General features: G+C 45.1%; 1 protein-coding gene across 2 annotated transcripts in view; it reads right to left on the bottom strand.

Moving 5' to 3' along the window:
• The window catches only part of tsl (torso-like), a 311,116-nt gene that overhangs the window by 154,852 nt on the left and 135,389 nt on the right, over nt 1-20,875 (bottom strand). For both annotated transcript variants that reach the window (XM_067358624.1, XM_067358625.1), the window contains one exon: nt 14,328-14,386. The gene's annotated coding sequence lies outside the window, so the exon portion shown is untranslated. The remainder of the gene's footprint in view (nt 1-14,327; nt 14,387-20,875) is intronic.

Raw genomic sequence — 20,875 nt, 5'->3', positions numbered from 1 at the left:
CAGACATACGTGACTTTGCATACAGCACGGATAATCAAACTTGATCGTCGATACGTAAAAGACGCATCGCAATATCTCGAGAGAGTCCTGCCAAAGGAGTCATCAAACGGATGCGGAGGTGGGAGGGATGCAGCCATTTCGATCGCAAGGGAAGGTTATGCGGGACCATAAAGCCACGCGACCGGAGACGCCCGGCAGGCGCGTCGCGGTGCCGGAGACGTTAGCTCTTCCGGCTTCCCAGGAATAACTAAGTTCTCGGCGTGCACACTCTCTCTTAGCGGACGCCTGTATACTGCAGTTCTGCCGCGGCGGTGTGCGCGGGTCACAGGCCATTAAGCCTCAGGTTCACCGCAATAAGGGCCACGTCCCGCTCCGTGCAACGGGTAACCGCTATTACCGAGCCAATGAGCCGCGTCCACTGATTCCGTCAGATTTTTCCCATTCCCGGATGTAAGAATTCGGTACGCTCTTATCGATGTTCAACCAGCAATAATTATTCCCTCAATTATCCTAACCAGAGAATATTGATTAGCAATTATTCTCTCGAACTTGTCAAAAATATCTTTTGCTGCAATCCTATTTATAAGATTTGTCATTTTGTGAAATAATTAACTATGAATTTCAATCGTCTTTAAAAGAAGTTTGTGTCTTGCTACGTTTATAAATTAAATTCTGCGAAAAAAGAAAATAAAAAAAGCTTTCATATAATGAAAAACACAGAATATAATTTACAAACATGAAAAAGTTTTGAGCACGTTTAATATTGTTTTGATTGTTATAATTTTGACGCTTTATGCAATGCTCTTTTATTCGGAGTGGAATAAATTAACTTTTATTTTTTCAGAGTATTTTTAGGGAAGCTTGTTTTGTCAATGAGGAGAAAACACCAACCATGTTGGTTTATATCGTGTGGAGTCAATGAAAATTTTTGCACGCGTTGTATAGTTGCTTGTTTTCGCGAAGCTGATATCGCGTTATCGATATCCGATACTTCGTATTAGAGATTCCGCCTCGTGCACGCTGCGCTACGCGATGTAACCCGCATTGAGCGCAAGTTACAATACGTATTAATCCAATTTAAATTCGTTTTAACGTAAATTGCCGTGTACTATTATCGCCAAGTATGTTTATAGGTTCGAATCGCACGCAAAGCGTATTTATTCGATGACAATCGCGAACGTGCAAATTAACGACTCTGAAATATCGTTAAAAATTTTCCGATACAATAAGCTTACAACTTTTATACTCGTACACTATATATATGTATCAACATCACGCAGAATGTATGAATGCGAATAATTCGAGACAAATGCAATCTTGCATCTTCCTAAATAAATACTACTAATCACTTCGAGTTACTGTTCTAAGGTTACGTAAATATATACATATCTCTCTCTCTCTCTCTCTCTCTCTCTCTCTCTCTCTCTCTCTCTCTCTCTCTCTCTCTCTCTGCATAGAAAAGATTCTCACTGAGGACTGTCGTCGTTCCCAAGCACGAAATGGTCCACGTGTATGTGGGTGGCGGTTGAGGGAGGGCCGCGAGGGGGTGGTGGTCTCGGGGTATATTACCAGCGTTACGGCGGTAGCGACCCGGCTGTCGCTATAATCTGTTTATAAAACAATTTGCGGAGCAAGTGATGCGTGAGACGCAATATATCTGCAAACATTGTTAGCATCGGCTCGATGAGGATTGCGGAGGTAAGGGAGGAGATGGGCGGTGGTGGAAGTCGAGTGGTTTGTCGGTCGGACCCTTCCATCTTTCGGAGGACGACGATCGCGCAGGGAGAATCGCCTCCTTCTGTGATTCATCGTGATCTAATAACCGCGAGGACCGAAATACGTGCTCGCTCGGACGTCGTGTTTTCCCCCTCGCGACAGTGCTATCATACTTCATGTTTCTACTTTACTGGCGCTGGCGAGGTGGGTCGGACCAGCGCCATTATCGAATTCATTTCATTTTGTAAGTAATTGGTTATATGTCCGATGACGTATGTACTACTTACAATTAATATTTTTGTTCTTCAATTTAATATTCAATTCAAAAGTAAAGATAGACAAAGCTTGCTAAAAGCTGAGAATATTGCGCTGGATTTTATCGCGCTGCTGAGTGACGAGCTGGATACATGACTGCTACTTATAATTGTTTCGATGTTTTATATATCAAATTGGGATTTTTCGCAAGGCCATTAATGCTATTAATACGAAATAACGCAAATTGCATCAAAACCTGTACTGTGTACAAAAAAGGAAATTAATTTCATCTCCGACGAACATTTTCGCGGATATTTATTCCGGGAGAACGAGAGTGAAGGAAGAGAGAGAGAGAGAGAGAAAGACAGAGAGAAAGAGAGAGAGAGAGAGGACGGGAGGATCGAATGAGACGTGAGACGATACGCGCGATATCGGCGCACACATGCATCCGGAAGGACTCGAAGAGCTCGTTTTCTCGAGCGGCGCCGCGTGTCCGCCGTTTTAATTAATCGGATCCGAGATTTCGTTATTACCACCGATTAGCTCACGTGCCAGTGCGCATATTTTTTCGAACGTGAAACGCGAGCGCAGACTAAAACATCGACGCCCCGATGGTCCGGTAGCCGATGACGGACAAAACGTCACGGCACCCCTTGCGCAACGCTGCACCAACCCGTGTCCCACCCCCTCAGTAGCCGACCGACCTGCCTCCCCCTGTCCCTCCCCCTCTTGCGCGCCACTCCGAATAGCCGTCATCCTTTCGCGCGATGCAGCACCGGTGCATCGGTGTCCTGTATGACGCTACACTTCACGCAACAGTAATTTCATCGTTATTTTTATAAATTGGGCGCCCGAGGTTAACGCTCCAGGTAGCTCGCTCGCCGGATTACAGCTTTTTGTAATATTAAAGTTCAACGGTGCTGGTCGGCGCGTCCGGCTGCGCGACTGCACCGCGTTACATTTTCGCATTGTCGTCTCGCCCGTTGACGTTTGTGCAAACGACGCGCGACGCCGGAACTGCGTGCGACGAAACGATCGGGATGATACCCATCGCCAAACGAGCGCGGGACAAACTACCCGTGGAACGATCCTCCGCCGCTGATCTCAGCCGCGCGAATTCTCCGTGTCGGCATTTGTGTTCGCACTGGATACGGATGAGAGAAGCGTCCGCTTTCCCATGCGACTTTTTTTTAAGCGAGAGCTGCGACGCTTCCGATAACGAGCGATTTTAACAATCCACAGCGACCCTTCGATACATCGATATCTTCACCCATCGAAAAACATCGAAAAACATCGTTTGTAATAAAAACAATATTGAGGTAAGTTGCAGTGATTTTTGTCGGATAATCCGATAATGTCATTAAATTCTCGACGTGTGATTATTGCTTCTAATTTACATCCTACGAATTTACACACTTGTATCATACGCTTGAAGAGGTTGTTGGCGAGCCGTGCGGTATCATTCAGAGATAATTTCGAGTCGGAACGTGCGAGATGCCGTGGCGAGAGATGTCGGCGTTCTTATTCGCGGCGTCGAGAAGGTAAGTAGGTTTTTATTAAAGCAACGGACGCGCACTGCATCAGCGGGAGAGGCGCCGAAAAGGCCGGGAAGAGATGAAAGCGGGCGAAAAAGCTCGCCGCGGAGGTGACGAGGGTAGGAAGATCGGGGGTTCTCGCAAGGGCGTCTAAAGTGGGTGGCTCGGTGACAGGGTGAACCGGGTGGTGGTTACTGGAGGCACGTGACCGCTCGTGCCGTGCAGCAGGAGGGCGACGCGTAAAAAGAACGAGCCGGTGTATACGAGAGCGAGCACATCTACACATACATATGCATCATCGAGAAGCGATCGGCCAACGATCGGCGGCGGCTGCAGCGGCGCGAAAACGCATTATCGTCTGACGCGCGTGCCCTCGCGTGTACACACGCGTGCGAAGACGTCCTCTCCCCCCGCCGGTCCACCCTTGTCCGACTGCTGAACGCTCGCCCGTTCGTCCGGACTCACTCGGCCGATGATCGCTGTGTAATTCGATTCGATACCGAGACTAGGAGTTATGATTCCGTAGGAATAATATACGAGCAGGTCTTACTGTGCTCGCTCTCGCTTGTCCTGGCACGTGCCGCGCCAACGTTCCAATTATAATGCGCGATTTGATACACTTTGTTCCGAAATCGACGACGACAATGACGACTCAATCCGCTGAGATTTTCTTATCCCGCCGTTCGCGATACAGACGGTTTAGAGTGTGGGCAGCGATGAGTGTGTTTCCACGATAGCTGCATGTTCCTTCTTGCAGAAAAATTCAATATTCTGTCTCTGTCAATCTTTGTCAATCGTCATAGAAATCTTAAAAAATGCAGCCTCTAATCTATTTAAAAATAAAAATATTCAATTAACATTTTTTCACACCGACTTGTATCGCTGCTTGTACCAATTATTTCACTACAGCACTAGATTTCATTATCAGAAATGGCTTGAGATTGAAAGGTGTGTCTGTGATTAATTTATTCTTCTCGAGTTTGAGAGTTTGGCTTGGAATCAAACGACCCTCGCACCAACGAATTCATTGTCACATTGCGTCGTTCCTTCAACCGGAGTCTTTTAATAGATTCTGTTAAAGACGTTCCCCGATGGTGGATTTAATGGAACATTAGATCGGCCGCTTCGCTGCGAAGTTGACGCGAAGTTATTCTCCCCCCGTGTATCACTCCTTCTGGATATTATAAACGCTGATAAGCGCGCCGACGCCCACGTGAAAGGAGGGTAGTTACGTGGCGTAGTTATTAAAATGCGACGAGGAGGAAAAAAATCCCTGATCATCACGGCCGGGCAACGAGGCGCGTGTCGAGCCGGGTGGCGGCCGATTCTCACCCCGTTGAAGCGCCACGAACCCCTAAACGGTTAAACAGCGTTACGCACGCCGCTTGCTTTGCTTGCTCGCTCGCTCGCTCGCTCGTGGGACACCGTGCAAACTCATTGATCGCACCGTGCTATGATTTGCATTCAGTAATGACCCGGCTTGTCGCCGCTACTCCTCGCCCATCGCCGCTGACGACATTGAGAGTGGCCCGATCGATGTCGTCACGCACGCCGACTTGGTGCCCAACGCGGATTAACTCGCGGAAAATCGAGACTAAACGAGGCAAGAACGTCCGACGAATTTATAAATCGCTTTCGATTACGAGTCGGTGTCGCTCGATAAATATAATGCTAGTTGCGCGATAAGAAAAACGACTATTTTGAACGCACGGCGTATGTAGCTAGGAAAAATCTAACATTCGGTTCGATTGAAACATATTTGCGGAAAGACTTCTGGGAATTTTGTCGTAAGAAATTCTGTGCAATTAAGAAAAGAACGGTGTACCGCACGAGTATAAAGTCGAGCTTGATTAACGTACAGCTGCCGTTTATTAAAAAGCTGTAATTTTATTTCGCGCTCGCAGCGTGAACCCCGTTTCAATTTTTATACGTACAGCAGTCTGAAACAATGAATGAATGGTATTCACGGCGGAGACTTGTCTTATTAGCATTCCATTGGTTTCTAAAGAACGCTGTTCGCCCTGTTGCGATTTGCTTCGCGATTTATAAGAAAAAGAAAGGAAGGAAAAAAATAAATAGAAAAAAAAGAAGACGGACGAGTGAAGAGCGTCGCGGGAACAAAGAGGGAAAGAAAGACGAGGTGGACAGAGGAGGCAGCGGGTTCGCGTAATATAATTCAGTAAGTTTATGACTGGCCCGGAGGGAACGATGGCGGTTTGCATATAACCAGGGGTAAGTTCGCCGCGGGGTAAAAGAGCGAGAAGGAGAAGAGCGGGAGAGAGATCGCGGACAGAGATGGAGAAAGAGAGGAAAGCGGAGGGAGAGAGGTCGGTTGGTTGGCCGTATTTCTTGTCTGGTGAGCTTTACGGTGCCGGGCTCTGCGTTATGACCGCCGAATGGATTATCATTTCTCTCTCTTCCTCTCTGTCCCTCTTTTTCTCTGTCGTCCCCCTTTCTCGTTTTCGGTCTCTCTCCGGTCGCCCCTCTGTATCCTGCAAGGAAGCTCACCCCGGCCCGAGTCCTTTTCTCTGCAAAGACATGCAAAGTAGAACGGTGGAATTCGCGCGAGAAAAGGAGGGACGCGCGAGAGAGCGACGGAACGTACGCGGGCAAGAAAGAGAAGGAGGAGGAGAGCTCGAGAAAATTCTCCTCTCTTTCCGAAGCTTCTTCCCGGGGACGTTGTTACCAACACGGTCCCGCGTCTTCCTGTCGTGTACGAGAGACCGGGAGATAGGTGGATGGTCGCGCGGCGGGGCGGACGGCTGGCGGGAAGGAAAAACGAGGAGAAAAAAAAAGAAAGCGGGAGAAAAGGGAGCACCGATATACGACGGCGAAAGGGGTCAGGGGGCTGGTCTTCGGCGTATACGCCGCGGATATGTGCACCGACACGACAGGTATACATCGACGTACGTACGTACGTACATATACATAGCCGATGGGATGCAGGGGAATCACGCGTGTGAGCGTCGTACGTGAGGAGGTTCTACCACCCGCGCACGGACGGGACCGGCGGGGTCTCGTCTTATGTTGCACAACATTGGCCGCCATCATTGGAGCAAGCCGGGTGGAATTAATTTGAATGTTTTTTGAGCGGCACGGCCCGGGGGCCTCCGTCTCGCAAGAAGCGCCGTCGACCCCCCCCCCCCCCGAATCCCGCCGCCACCGCCAACGCCGCCACCGCCGCCGCCTTTCTCAACCCCCGCGTCGCTTTCTGCTACGCTGCGACCCGCCGCGGCACCCACGGCTCGTAAATATACACCGATATTGCGTCCGTGCTATCCAAGAATACCGCAATTTATCTTTCCCTGCGCCGATCCGCGGGAATCTCGTTTTATTGGCCGACGACGCGAGTGTCCCCGGCTGCGCGCACGATCGCACGATGGAATTCCGGCTGATGGAACAGCATCGTACTTGGCTTCCTCCTTCGGATGGTTCGATGGGGATGGATAGGAAGTAGTTTGACGGACCGCGGATTATTATTTTATTAAGTGACGATTGCGCAATCTCTCTTTCGCAAACATCAGTCAGCCTCTTTCCTATTTTTCAGCCACAAAAATGTTTTGCTTGCACATCTGTGCAGATAAAGTTATACTTTATTTAAATATTATTGCTATTTTTTTATTTTACTACATTCATATATATAAATTTAGAGTCAGGTACATAAACTATATCAAAGAAAATCAGATAATGTCTAATTTAGGTTGCACAGAAAGCAAGATGCAAATATGTTTAGAGCAACCGCTAAAATAGCAGTAGATAATGGATGTGTAATGCGGTAAATCTTACATTTACTATCAGAGAAAATCTGATTATAGACCACGTAATAGAAGGATTTAATCAACACTTCCATCATCAAGTGCAGCAAAGTTAAAATTTTGAGAGATAACGTGATATACAACTTAATTTTAATTAAGAAAATGTATTCGCGTAATTGCTTTGTATGCTATTAAATAATGAAATAAAATATCATGAGCGAAAAGATAGAATCGAATGTACTACAAATTCCGGAAGCGTGTGATGTTTTCCTGAGGTACGTGATCGAGACGTCTCGTTAACTGCGCGGTAATAAAGGAACGACATCGAATAGTAGCGCGACACTCGATCGACCGTTCACCTCGAACGAACGCCGCGCACTATTCGCGAATTTATCTCCTCTCTTTCTCTTTCTCTCGCTCTCCCGTCCCGTTGCGCGCTCTCGTGGTTTCGCGCGCGGCCACCACCGGCGTCGCACCCCGGGGTGAGCACACACGGGCTATACGGGTTTATGTACCAGAAGTGATGGGTACATTTGTTCGTTATTTCGTCGTGTTTTTGTTTTTACCGGGACTTTATTTACGACCGGATAGCGGAGCCACAAATATGCGACGAGATCGGCTGACGCGTTTTGTTCGCCGGCGCACGTATGTACGTTTGCACCTACGTACGTTCGTTCGTTCGTCCATCCGTCCGTCCATTCGCCGGACCCGTTCGTTCGTTCAGTAGCATCATTTCGCGGCGCTTTTATATCCACTATAATTTGCGGGGGTGACGGTGGCGTCGTCATCCGCCGTGCTATCATTTTACCATGTGTCGTGTCACGCGAACCGCGAGTAATGATAATGAACTCCGGACCGTCGGCTGATGGCTGATTTATAAGCGCTGTTCATTTTTTTTCGCACCTCTGCCACTTTTTTTATTGATATTTTTGACTGAGAGAAAAAAGGAGTTACAACGACGCGTTGGAGTTCGCGCTCCCGTTTGTAATCAATTTTCAATTTGGCTGTATTACTCGAGACGATTATTAAATCGGGACAACGGCGAACGCTTATTAGCAACTTTTAATACTGGTTCGTGAAACTGTTGGCTCCTCCATTAGCATCATGACTGTCAGCGGAGTGATTATTAACAAATATTTATGTTTTTCAGAATCGCTTGCTGAATTCGTCAAAAAACTGTTTTAATGATCTAGTTTAAATAGTAAATGCGAATCTTACACAACGCGATAAAAAGAGAAATGTGATCCCTGAATAAAATTCATTATCAGATTTGTCGTGAATTTGAAAAATCGAGCCGCCTTTCTCGCGACGTGTCTGCCACTCTCACGCACGAGTGCGCGCGAAAGAAGGCCAATTTTTTGCTCTCGAAACTTTCAGGAACGTAGTCGTCGCGTGGCGCGAGGCCGGGGTGGTTTCGCATAATAAATCTAGGAGATATTTGTTAGGGTGGGTAGGAAGCATTTGTCTATGTTAAGGGGGTAGAAAGGGCGCCGACAACACGGGCGCCTCCATCTATCAGCGACTCGAGCAAACACATCAATCCACGACTCACGCCACGATGGACAATTTTAAGGGTGAGATAAAAATAAATGTCGATCGGCCAAACCGATCGTCTTTCCGAAATGCCGGTCATTTTTCAAGCGGTCCTAGACTATGGAAATGTAGGTGAAGACCTATTATTGCTCGCATTGTCATTCGAAAGAAAAGAATATCAATATAAAATAACAATGCAAACCTAGTATAATAAATTCTCGACTTACTGCTAGAGTTTTGCATATAAATCACATCGACGATATAATTAATCGTGAAAATATTTATGTTTGCATTTCTTAATGATAGAAGCGCGAAATCGTGCAAAAAAGTTGTCGCTTTTACTTTTCCGTCACTTGACAGAAAATCTCTGCTAACAATTGTAAATGCGCAGATATGAAAACGAACTTTTGGGATCGACGCTATGGAGATATTAATAATGCCATTTGGAATACATCAAGAGTTGGATTCTGGTTGTAGGCCGCTGGTCGTTTTGACCGCGAAACCGTGGACAATAGGCAATTTCGCATTTCAGGGGACGGTATAGGTAGTCACTATGATCAGCATGTAATTAGGCGGCGGTACGTGGGTAGACACGTGCGGACAATTCATCAGGGGGGGCTTTTCCCCTCAACGCTGTTCGACCTACACCACGCCATTTACGGGTGTTACAAGCACGCGGCATTTTGCGTAAGTTGCCTAATATTGCCGCGATTTCACAATTGACAACGCATTAATTATACTCTGCTGCGTCCACAAGCGGCGAGAAAAATGCAATATGACACAACGAAACGCAATATCAACGCAATAAGCAATGAAAAAGAAAAAAAAGCATTTTTATTGCGCAAATTAAAGATGCGAGTAAATATAATGTGGGACAAACTAAGTACGTAATGAGGCAAAAATTGTTATTCTGCGATTTTTAAAGCCACCTTATTTCACATGCATTTATTCGAGTTACTTCATTCTTTGTTGTTAACTTACCACATTGCATTTGTTATTAGGTAGATACTTTTTAATGCACAAATTTAATAATGCAGGATAATTTTTAAAGACATATTATTCACGCAAATGAAAAATGCTTATATTACTTATCTGTTCAAAAAGTACGTAGTTAAAATTGATCTTTTCGCATTTGCTTTCCATGATTTTACGCGACAAAATAGTTTATCTTTATACATCTTTTCGCAACGATTTCTTAAACTAGGCCATTCCACATGTAATATCCGGCAAGTAGGTCTACGCATGCTCCTAACGACATAAATGTGTGTGTACCGCTCTCTTGTCTGCCTGTGGTGGCGATGTGTTGCTATAGAGACGCGTAGATATCTAGCATAGGGGCTACAATGGCGGTGAAGAAGAGAAGAGAAAGAGGAAGCCGGCTTACAAGAAAGGCGATAAAAATATCACCTTTCTGTAAACACAATGCAATGCAATCTGAAAACAATGATTGCATGAGGGCGCAATTATAAAGATAGTAATCTTTATAAATCGATATTTCTATTGTTATAAGAAAAACAATTTTTAAATGAGATATATTTTCACTCATTTCAGTGTTACGAAATGCGCATGCAGAATAAACACAGTATTATTAGTGCTGGCCTTTAGAGTTGTCGGATAAAGGTGCAGCCGTACGTAACCCGAGCAAGCCTATATCTATCTTTCCTCGTCTCTGTGTAAGCAATCCCTTGGAAACTGCTTACGCATAGATACGACACCCGCTGCCACTTATCGGTGGCCCCGTTACGACACAGTTCTGCTGGCAACAAGTCATTAGACAAACTTGATACAAGCTCAGGCTCGCTTGCTCTTTCAAGCCCCTCCCGTTACTTTCTCTTCTTTCTCGTCGCCGTCGTCAGCGACTCCGGTCCCTTCCTGTGTTCACATCGCTGCCTCTTACGCGTGCTAACCCTTTCGCGCTAGAGATATTAAAATGTCACGAGGATACTCGCGGAATGCCATCAACTAACTTGCCCTCGAGAGCTTACGACCGACCAGACGCCACGCGTCTCCTTTTCTCGAAGAAGTTCGAAGTGAACAACCCAAGTGAATAATAGCGCAACATATAATAAACTCTAAAAATAAAAATATGTATAAAATAGTACTTAAATAAATGATGTAAAAATTGCATTACTTATTATTATACATATTTAATTATTTTTTACTTGTCCTGAGTGCGCAAAATATACGAAGATTTTTCAAAATCTATTTAAGTTTTCAAAAATTATGCGATTTATAAATACATAATGCTATTAAATTATGATAATATGATGATATTTGTTGTTGACATATATTTCATGAAACAAATTCCGGCCCTGCGTTAAATTATATATTGTTAAATAATACTATCTTAGTGCCGCGTCAATCCAAAGTTACTACCGTCTAAGAAGATTTTGAAGCTGCGTGCTTCCCACAGGGCTTTTCCCGCGGACTATTCGCTTCGTTCCGACGGCGCATCGCTTCGCGGAAAACCAAAATAACTCAATTAAAGAATTTCCATGAATTTAGGGAATACGAGCGGATACATATTTATGATTCGATCGTATTCCCGTGCAGGAAATTTGAATAGAGCGGAAAGAAGAAAGCGCTCTCTCTTTTTCCAGCTTTATCTCGCGAAGTAACTGCCGACTTTTATTGGCACGTGACGACGACAACGACGACGATAAAACTTGGCGAATCTTCGTGAAATTTTTTTTTTTACATAATCGAATTACACGATAAACCGAAGGCTTGAAGAGAATATTGCGCCACGGAATGGATTCGTAACGGGTATGCGAGGTTTCCGCGCGACTGCAGTTTTCAAAAGTTTGCGACCAAAGGACTGCGCTTCAAACTACGAAAGCGGTATCAATTCGATTATCCATTCGATGGTGCACTTTCGAGAAAGCAGTTTAACATTATCACAGTAACAATAACATCGCCGCAAAAGCGACTTGTAAGAAATATTAACATTGCTTGTAGAAAAAAATAGCTACAGATTTACTACTTTTAAAATTTTCTTAAAAATGTCTCAGCTTTAGTTCGCGTCCTGCTGTTTGCCGACGTTATAATAAGGAGGACTCGCGCTCTTCTCAACGGTCAGAAATACGAATATGCGATTAATTACTTTGCTCTGCATGCCAACGCAAAAAAATATGAGCGGCGCCTTAGAAACGACGACGCTGAAATTACGAGAGGGACGGCGCTTTGGCGTACCGTCCTCCTCTTCCCTTAAAGGGTTCCAACCCCAGTCCTTCCCGCGTTCTCCCCGGTCTTATCCTTGCTTTCTCCGCCTTCTTTGCCCACTCGCACCGGAACGGATATGAAGTACCACGACGTGAACAGAGAGAAAGAGAAGGTGAAAAGAAGAAACCGGGGGTGAAGTGAATAAAAAAGAAAGAGACCGAGTCGTGCGGGACGAAGATTCCGAGGAAAGGGGGAGCGAATAAAGGAACGAGAACGAGGACACGGCAAGAGAAGATTCTCCGTGCGGGGTGGCAACGGTTGGATTTCATTTCGTCTTGTCGCTTTGATGTCCCTGATGCGTGCCGCTGGCCCGCTTCTGCCTTTTTAACAAACTCATCTCCTCGGCGACCCTTAATCTCCGCCCTTCGACCTGTTCCGGTACCCATCTTTATTTCTCTCTACCCCTTCCACCGTCCACGTCTATTTAACCACGCGCAGATGGGGATGTGTGTACGTGTAAGTGCGAGTATGTATATACCGATGGAAATCGACGCTTCTCCTCGGACTATCGCCGAATGTCTGAAATGGCGGTCGTTACACGCCATTTCCACAGCCGCGGATCGCGATAAAGATCAGTGTCTTCCACGTGATTCGCCACGTGCTTTTGGCACTTAGCTCTATTTGCGAGATTATTTCTGTTACAGGCAACGCAATGCGGGTTATTCGCGTAAAGCGGGTGAAATTTTCAGTCCATTTCCTCGATCTTGTTTGTAATTTAGATAATTTAATCTAATTTCTAGTTATTTCACGCGAAAGATATTTGCATTAAAACTGGCTTCCGGAGATTTCATTAAAGAAACGACGGTGTAAAGTTCAAGTAAGATGTTTGGAACGACGCTATATAATAGAAAAATTTATTATGTCATTGCATAATTAATTCTTGAAATATTCGACACTGTATATTTAGAAGAAATGTGCCATTTTCAAGCACGCAATTATCGATTTATCGCGCAGCGGGTTTTCCCTTAGCAGACTCGATGTCACTCGTTCAAAAGGCCGTCATTACGAGACTTTATTATTTCATAATGATCAACATCCCTCCGGTTGAAGCGTCACCCATGGAAAGGGGTCCGTATCCGAGCTCATGAAAATTAAGTGGTTCCCCTCGTAATAGAACCCTCCGTGTTTCGATGTCGATGATCGCCGTAGGTCGTCGCGGCTCGTCGACGACCATTACGCAACGAGAGGGACGAGGCGCAAGGCTAGATTTTCAACACGGCGCGATTATGTTGCGAAACGACGTCGTCCGTGGACATAAGTCATATCGTGGGAGGAGAGGAAGTGTCGTAAAAAGGGGTGAACGGATCGTGATGACGTATCAAGGAAGGGAGAGTCTGCCTCGATCCTGTGGGAGCGACCGCGTGTTGCTCGTACTATCAGCGCGTTATTAGCATTGAGGTGAGACCGTTTTCTAGGACCATCGATACTGACGCAAGGGTGGTCGGCAAGGGGTTGGCGTAGGCGAGCCGAGGGTGGTCGTGAAGGCAAAAGGGAGTTTTAGTTTAGCGTGGCTTGATGCGCGGCCGCTTCTGCACGCAACGGGGAGCCTTGTTAGGGCGAGGAACGATGGCACGCACCCGCGCTCCCCAGGGTCTTTTTCTCGTCCTCCGACAATGGTTATAGCCTCACGGTCGTTACCGCGTTACAACCGTCCTCTGATTCGATGTTTCGTAACGCTCGCGCCAAACGCGCCGGAAATGGGCGTCCTACGTTCTTGGCGAACGATTATTTTTACATATCTAAAGACATCAGTTCCTAAGAGGCTAAAGAGATTGTTTCTTTATGAAACATTTCTTTTTAATTTCTTTATAAAAACGCTTATGTGTTTTAATAAAAACTAATGTTCCGTGCAAATCCGTAAAGTGCGCGTTGGTTTCTTCGTCTTTTTTACTTTTAAAAAATCTAAAAATTTCAATTATCTTGCAAATGTCAACAATAAAAACGACCGCTGGTTAACTTTAAGCTTTTGCACATTTTTTCAGCTTCTTCTATGTATTCGTGCTCGTAATCGTGGGATAACGTCTGTTTTACAGCGTTAAATTCGAGTCCGCGTGTGGAATAGCAATCGGTACCGAACGAGGAACGAGGTATAGGCGTCTGCATGCACCCTAAATCGAAAAATCCAATCCCCTCGAAAACACAGGTCCGACAATACTGGCGAGCAGGCGGGTATCCGGTATTTCGTGGAGTTCCCATGGATCGGCGTCAATCCGGGTTATACATGCCCGTAACGTGTCTACTCATTGTCCGACGGCGCAAGAATTTTATGGAATATATTAAAAGAATGACTTTTAACAAGAGAGCTACTTACCCAAGGCGCAGAACGGGTGTCGAATACACTGAAGCAAAGTAAAGTAATCCAAATTGAATCTGAAAAAAAAAATAGAAAGTTAGAAACAAAAAAACAAGCACAAACTTAAAACAAATTTTTTAAATTGTAAAAGAAATAAAACGATAAAAGACAGCAGTAAGATAACATCCAAGCTGCACAATAAAAATATATTAAAAAATGATGATGCATACTTATTTATATTCAATAACTTAACAATTTTTTAGTAAAATAAAAAATTTCTTTATTTTTCAAGATACACAAAATATGTCTGTGGCAATGTAAGAGTTTGTATAAAATTTACATCTCATAATCCCATTTTCTAATAAACGCACGCAACATATGCAAAAACAGATATATTATTACAAAATATTATAATCATTGTAATGTCTTCATAACATAAAATAATGAAATCTAATCAAGTAGTGTATGCAGAAGTCGTTGTCGACTTGCCCGACTTTCTTTTAATTGTAAACTGAAAGAAATGGAAAATAAAAACAACATAGAGCCGGAAGTCAGCTCAGAAGAATTCGAGCAAGCTTATCAACGCTTTCGTATCTGATAAAGTCCTCGTGCACTTAGAGATTTGGTCGTTCCGTTGTTACATCTATCCGCGGTCGAATCTTCCAATCTCGCGCTATATCCCATACATAGGTGAATATACGTGTTAAAACTTGTATATATATGTACACGTGGCTGCGAGATCCGCAGGGACGAGATATCGGCACCTGGTCCATCCGTCCGTCTCGCACGGATCTGCGGATCTGCGCCTCTCTCCGTCTCTCCGCCGGAGAGATCTATCGGAGGGGATCGACGTCGGAGAGGATTGCGCGCGAGGAAACGCGACGGTGGCAGTAGATTCGGTCGGTCCGTAGGCAGACACAGGCACAGTAGCGTTCGTGGACGGCCGGGCCCTCTCTCTCTCTCTCTCTCTTTCTCTCTCTCTCTCCCTCTCTTTCTCTCTGTCTCTCTTCCTGCCTGTTAGGCCGTTTGGCTGCCTTGCTGCCTGACTGGCGGGATGGCTGGCTATCGAGCGACGCCGATGCAATTCCAATTCCTGGCTGTCAGCGGCAGAGCTGCGGGAGACGCGTCCATTCGTGATCAGCCTCCCGTGAAATCCCGTGCCTCCCCTCCTCAGCTCACCCCGAAACGAAACCCGGTCTCTCTCATTCACTCTCACTCTCTCTCTATCTCTCTTTTTCTCTTTCTCTCTCACGCTGCCGTTCGCTCCGCTATTCTCTCCTTTCAACCCTATATCTTCCTCTCACTCTGATCCCCGTCAACCGCCTCCAACCTCCCGCCCGCTCCCATCCGCGTTCCCCGTCGAACATCGAGTCCCCTTTCGCCCTCCTCTTGTCCCCTTTCCAGCCGTTTCTACTGTGTTAATGCGTCAAATGCGTGGCCCTCTCGCGACTTCGGTTTCGCTGATTCCCCGAAGGTCCAGAGATGTATCTGCGATGAACTTTGGCTCTCGCAAATTGTGCCGCAAGATCGCTGGATTCGCAATAAATTTCTAACATATATACCAATATATAGTTTGTATTTTAGAATTATTGAGAAGTTCTGTGATTTTAATTGACGGCAGATGTTTAATTACAATAATAATATATTTCAAAATAAAGATGCAACATAAATTTCTGTTTTATGTACGTGTATACGCATCATTTTATAAGATAAAACTTTGCTATATCGCGCTGCATGAACTATGGGAAAAGTTCGAGAGAACGAAAGAGCAGAAAATTTATCAGCGTACGCTGGAATTTATCGTCGCGCAACGATGTCCTATATAAACCGGTCGGGAGGAATCGCTGTGTGGATCGACAGATAGGATCCACCAGAGGAAAGATAAATGTCGCTGTACATATGCCGCGGAGCGCATGTACATTGTCGTATAGGTGCGTCTTTTTCTTCGATGTCACTGCATTGTACCTACATGTATGCGCGACGGTATACCTCGTCGTCACTGGGATTCTTCTTGCAGGGGCGTGTGTCGGGGCACGGTCTACGAGGAAAAGTAAGACAAGAAATACAAGGACGGGAGAAGAGCCGGGATAGCGGGAGGGAGGATACAGGAGGAAGGTAACGCTGGAAGATGGTGGAAGGCGGAGAAAGAGAGAAGCCCCTAACACACAACACAATCCGGCGGCTTCGTCTGCTTCGATGGATTTTAAAAGATCCCCGAGATTATTACTTTTTCCTTTTCTTTCATTTTCATTCTTCTATTATTATTTCAGAGGAGAGAGAAGCGAGGAGCGGATGGGTGCGCGCTCGCGCGCGCCCGCGCGAAAGTGTGCGTTCACCACGTGTGCATTATGTTGTTGTGTGTATGTGTGTACGTACGTATATACGCGTGTACGTTCCTATATACGTGCTCGCTCGTCCCAGGTTGAGCTAGGCCGGGCTTGGGTTGGGTTGGATGCGTGGAAACCATGGACGACTTTGGGTAGGCTCGTTGGTTTCCCGCCGCGACTATCGGCGCGTATTGAAGCTCATCGTCACGGAAGTAACGTCGGGACAACGGCAGCGGCCTGAACGGGAGTGACGACAGAGACGAAGAGAGCCGAGCAACAAAAAGAGAGCGGGATAGCTTGATAACGGGAGCGAAAGAGAGAAGCCGAATGGCCGGAGAGGGATGGTTTCTAAAGTGAGAGAGACCGCACCAGATGTTGCCGCTCTCTGCCATCGGCGTTCACCGCGCGTTCGCGTGTCTTTACTTCTGTTTTATGTCGATGCTCCTCGGCTTTTTCCGCCTCCGCGTGGACGAAGGGGCCGCGGATGAAGGGCTTGCGATAATATGTAAAAGTCGATCTCGATGGGTAATAGACCAGAGAGCGTTACGCGGTAACTCGAGGAGTTAAAAACATTCGTTACGGAGTTTATCGCGCGGCGCATTAATTGGCACGTAATTGCATCTGAAAATGCTAACTGCGAAACGCGCGAATTTGAAAGCGCGACTGCCGTTTATAATTTAATTTTAGATTACGTCGTGCGACGTAATATCGACGTTGCATATTCGTTACGAAAGCGTCGCATCCTTTTTATCAAGGAGGCGTATTATAAGTATAATAAACGGGAGAGCGCACCCTCTCTCCGCGTTGTAACACGAAAGGGCACCGCTCGATGAACCCTACCCAATCTCACGCGCGCTGCGATCTCCGCGCCACAATATGGGCCGCAGACCACAAAAGCAAAAGCCGAATGCTATTATTAACTCTGAGCGATTTCTTACAATGGTGGATTTAGTAAGGGTTGTCCCATTACGTACAGTTCATCTCACTTGAGGTGCAGGTAAGTACAGGTGTGGGTATCGGCAAGTTAAATCCGGCGGTGAGGTAAGAAGGGAACGGTTCATTCTGTAACAATCGAGACACCTTTGTTGCGTGCACGTAAATAGTAAGTAGGTGGATCAATACTATCAGCACGCGGCGCGTCTTTTATTATCGCCGATAACATCGTGGTATTTACCCCGCCGCGGAGGCACAGTTAAAACTGCTGGCGCTATATTTAACGATGTATTTCAACGTAAAGCGTCATAATCGCTGGTTCCGCTACTAATAGTTGTATGAATGAGTCGATTATCACGACCGGAAGCACGCGTTAGCGCTTAAAAAAAGCAGCACGTGTCGTAAAGTCTGCGTATAAAACATGCTGTTGCAGCATCAGCGTACGCTCACTCAAAGCTATTTCTCCGGTCAATTTTATTAGCTCGTGATCTTTACAAATAATTTAAAATAAAATGATTTTTGTGCGAAGGGAGGAAAAACACATGTTAAATGAAAAAGGGTGTTCCGTTGGGGTCGCAATATTCCTATATGTTACTTCATTTACACCTCTGTTTCTATACATATTACCTAATGTCGATTGCAAAGTCCGAAAACGTAAGCGAACTAATTCGCCCAAGTCAATTGGAAATAAATTCACAATAGCGCTGTTGAATCGGGGCAGCGTTTCGTAACGATTCCGTGATATGATCGAAATAAACTCTGAAAAGCCGCGGTTTATATCCACGCGGCCGGCCTTTCTATACCGAACCAGAGTCTCTTCACGATGCTCCGTGTTCCGTAAAGCCTTCCGAATGTTACGAGGTATTGTCGTCGGTGACACTTCCACGCCCAAAGTCTCAGCGGAGACAGATTGCCGCGAGCGATTCTCGATGCACATCCATTCCGCATTTACGCACGTCCCGTGACGTATCAACCCGGAAAATCGATGGATATCCTACGGCGAGTACTCAATCGAATTTTGATAGAAATGTGAAAAGAGTCTGTTCGAACTCGCTGAATCTTAGAAAGTAACAAATGACGCACGCGACATTTAAATTGTTGAGCGGAATAAAACAATATCATATATTAACATACCATATTAAATACTTTCATAATGTTATTGCTTTTGAAAATCAGAAAGATATGATTTATATTATTATTTAGATTTGCAAGTTTCAGTTAATGATTCCGAATAATCGCACGCAGGTATAATAAAATAACATATTAAAATTGTTATTTATTGCAATATTGTTATTTCGAAAAGTCAGAAAGAGACGATTTATATTTCGTTCCACCGTTCAATTAACACTATGTCTATCATTGACACGTTCAACACGTCCAATACATGTTCCACTTGCTAATGATCTCGGAGTGACAACATGATCGCATGCAGGTGTCAGGCCCATACGCAGGCAGTCTCCTAAATGTTAATCGCGAGCTGTCATTGACCCTCATACCTGACACTCACACCACTGTCAGCTGAGGGCGCCCTCCGGATGCTGCGATGGCATTCGAAGGCGTCCGATGAAGGGTGTAACGCGTCCACGAGGCAAAACGGTGTGCCCCGTGTCCGCTCGCACTATTCTCCACCACCCACGAATCCTCTCCTGTGTTCACGCATACACACACACACGCGCGCGCTCTTTAAGGGAGGGAGGTCAAGCAGGACCTCCGCGCTGGACGGCTCTACGGGTGTACGTCCCGCGGAACCTACGATACATCATTTTCGGCTGGGATGATCTTACGGTAGATTTACCATTTGTACAGTTTATGGGCGTCGGTCTGGGCCATAAACTTGGTTGGCAATGACGGCGACCCGCGCCACCGCCGCCGACTAAGTTAGGTAAGCCCGGACGATGGCTCGTGACGGTGGTAGTTTCGGGGGCAAAATCTCGGGGAGGTGGTGCAAGAGAGCATCATGCAGACGCGAAATTTGTGTCTGCGTTTGGTAGCAGCGAAAGTGCCATCGACATATTAGTCATTTCTGGATTCACATTGATAATCTTTTAGAGATCTCTAAAAGATTATTAATAATAATTTGCACTTTCAAAAATAAAGCTGCGCTAATAATAAAAAAATAATAAAAATGTATCCTTAAATAAATATAATAAATATATTCGATTAATATCTTTGCATAGTTATGAAAAAAAAAAAAAAGAATTTTTATTAGATTTTAACATGTCATTGGTTTAACAATACACGTCGCTATCAATTTTTTAGACGCTACAGATGCGTTTAAATATACAAGTACATCTTGCAATGTTTCAAATATCATGTTAAGGTGAAATCACATAAAAACTGTTCGCTCGTGCAAATTCGAATTATTACGCATCGCGTGCGTATCGGAATCGCGCCATCGTCGAGCTCGTTACGGGACGCACAAAATCCTTTTTACGCCCTGTCGTCCGTTGCGTTTGACCCGTTTCGAGAGATTCCACAATAGGATGAGTAGCGAGCACGGGGTATGCGGGATCGAGATATCCTGTGTGTCTACGGTGGCCCTACCGACGTACAAACGGCTCTACTACGGTAAAGCACCGGCACAGAGCGCTGCGGAATCGGCGACTCCCACTCGATCAGAAGCCGAATGGAAATTAAATGCGCAGTCGACCGTTATACTGATTGATTTGTATTCTGCGATCTGCTGGCATGGCGAGGAAGTGTGCTAAACTGTGGGATTTATGTTCTCTCCTAATTGCGTCGCTCTCCCTACTCTTCCGCCCACATATCTAGTCTATATTACTGCTCCATCATCCTCCGCGATCCGTGCTGAGCTAACATCCTTGCTAGATTAATTCAACATTTATGTGAAACGATGTGTTTTTATCATGTGCAAATCATCTCACCGAGATATATTTAACAAAGATGTTCAATTAAAGTAATTGCAATATGCTTAGTAAGGGAAATATGCGTTTTTGAAGATAATATGTCAGATAAAATTATATAATGTCTCCACAATGCAAATTTTAAAGAATATTTACTTTGACACTTTTGTGCATTGGAGAACGTAGATGGATTTCTACAAGTTATTGTGTCTTGTTAAATAATGTAAATTAATTATATATGAATTGCTACAAATTATCGCAAAAGATCTGAACAATAATTTATGATAATTAATAACTCTAATATATTGTTAAATTAAATAGGCACCGAGTATGTATGGTATCGACATCTCTTGGAGCCAATAAGAAATACATGTTACTTTATTGATTTGTAAGGGAATATTTTGTTCGAAATTTTTCAAATCTACATCTTTATTAATTCAAT

This window comes from Linepithema humile, chromosome 7, assembly GCF_040581485.1.
Source record: "Linepithema humile isolate Giens D197 chromosome 7, Lhum_UNIL_v1.0, whole genome shotgun sequence".
NCBI classification, from domain to species: domain Eukaryota; kingdom Metazoa; phylum Arthropoda; class Insecta; order Hymenoptera; family Formicidae; genus Linepithema; species Linepithema humile.
This window is presented reverse-complemented; position numbering and strand designations above follow the sequence as displayed.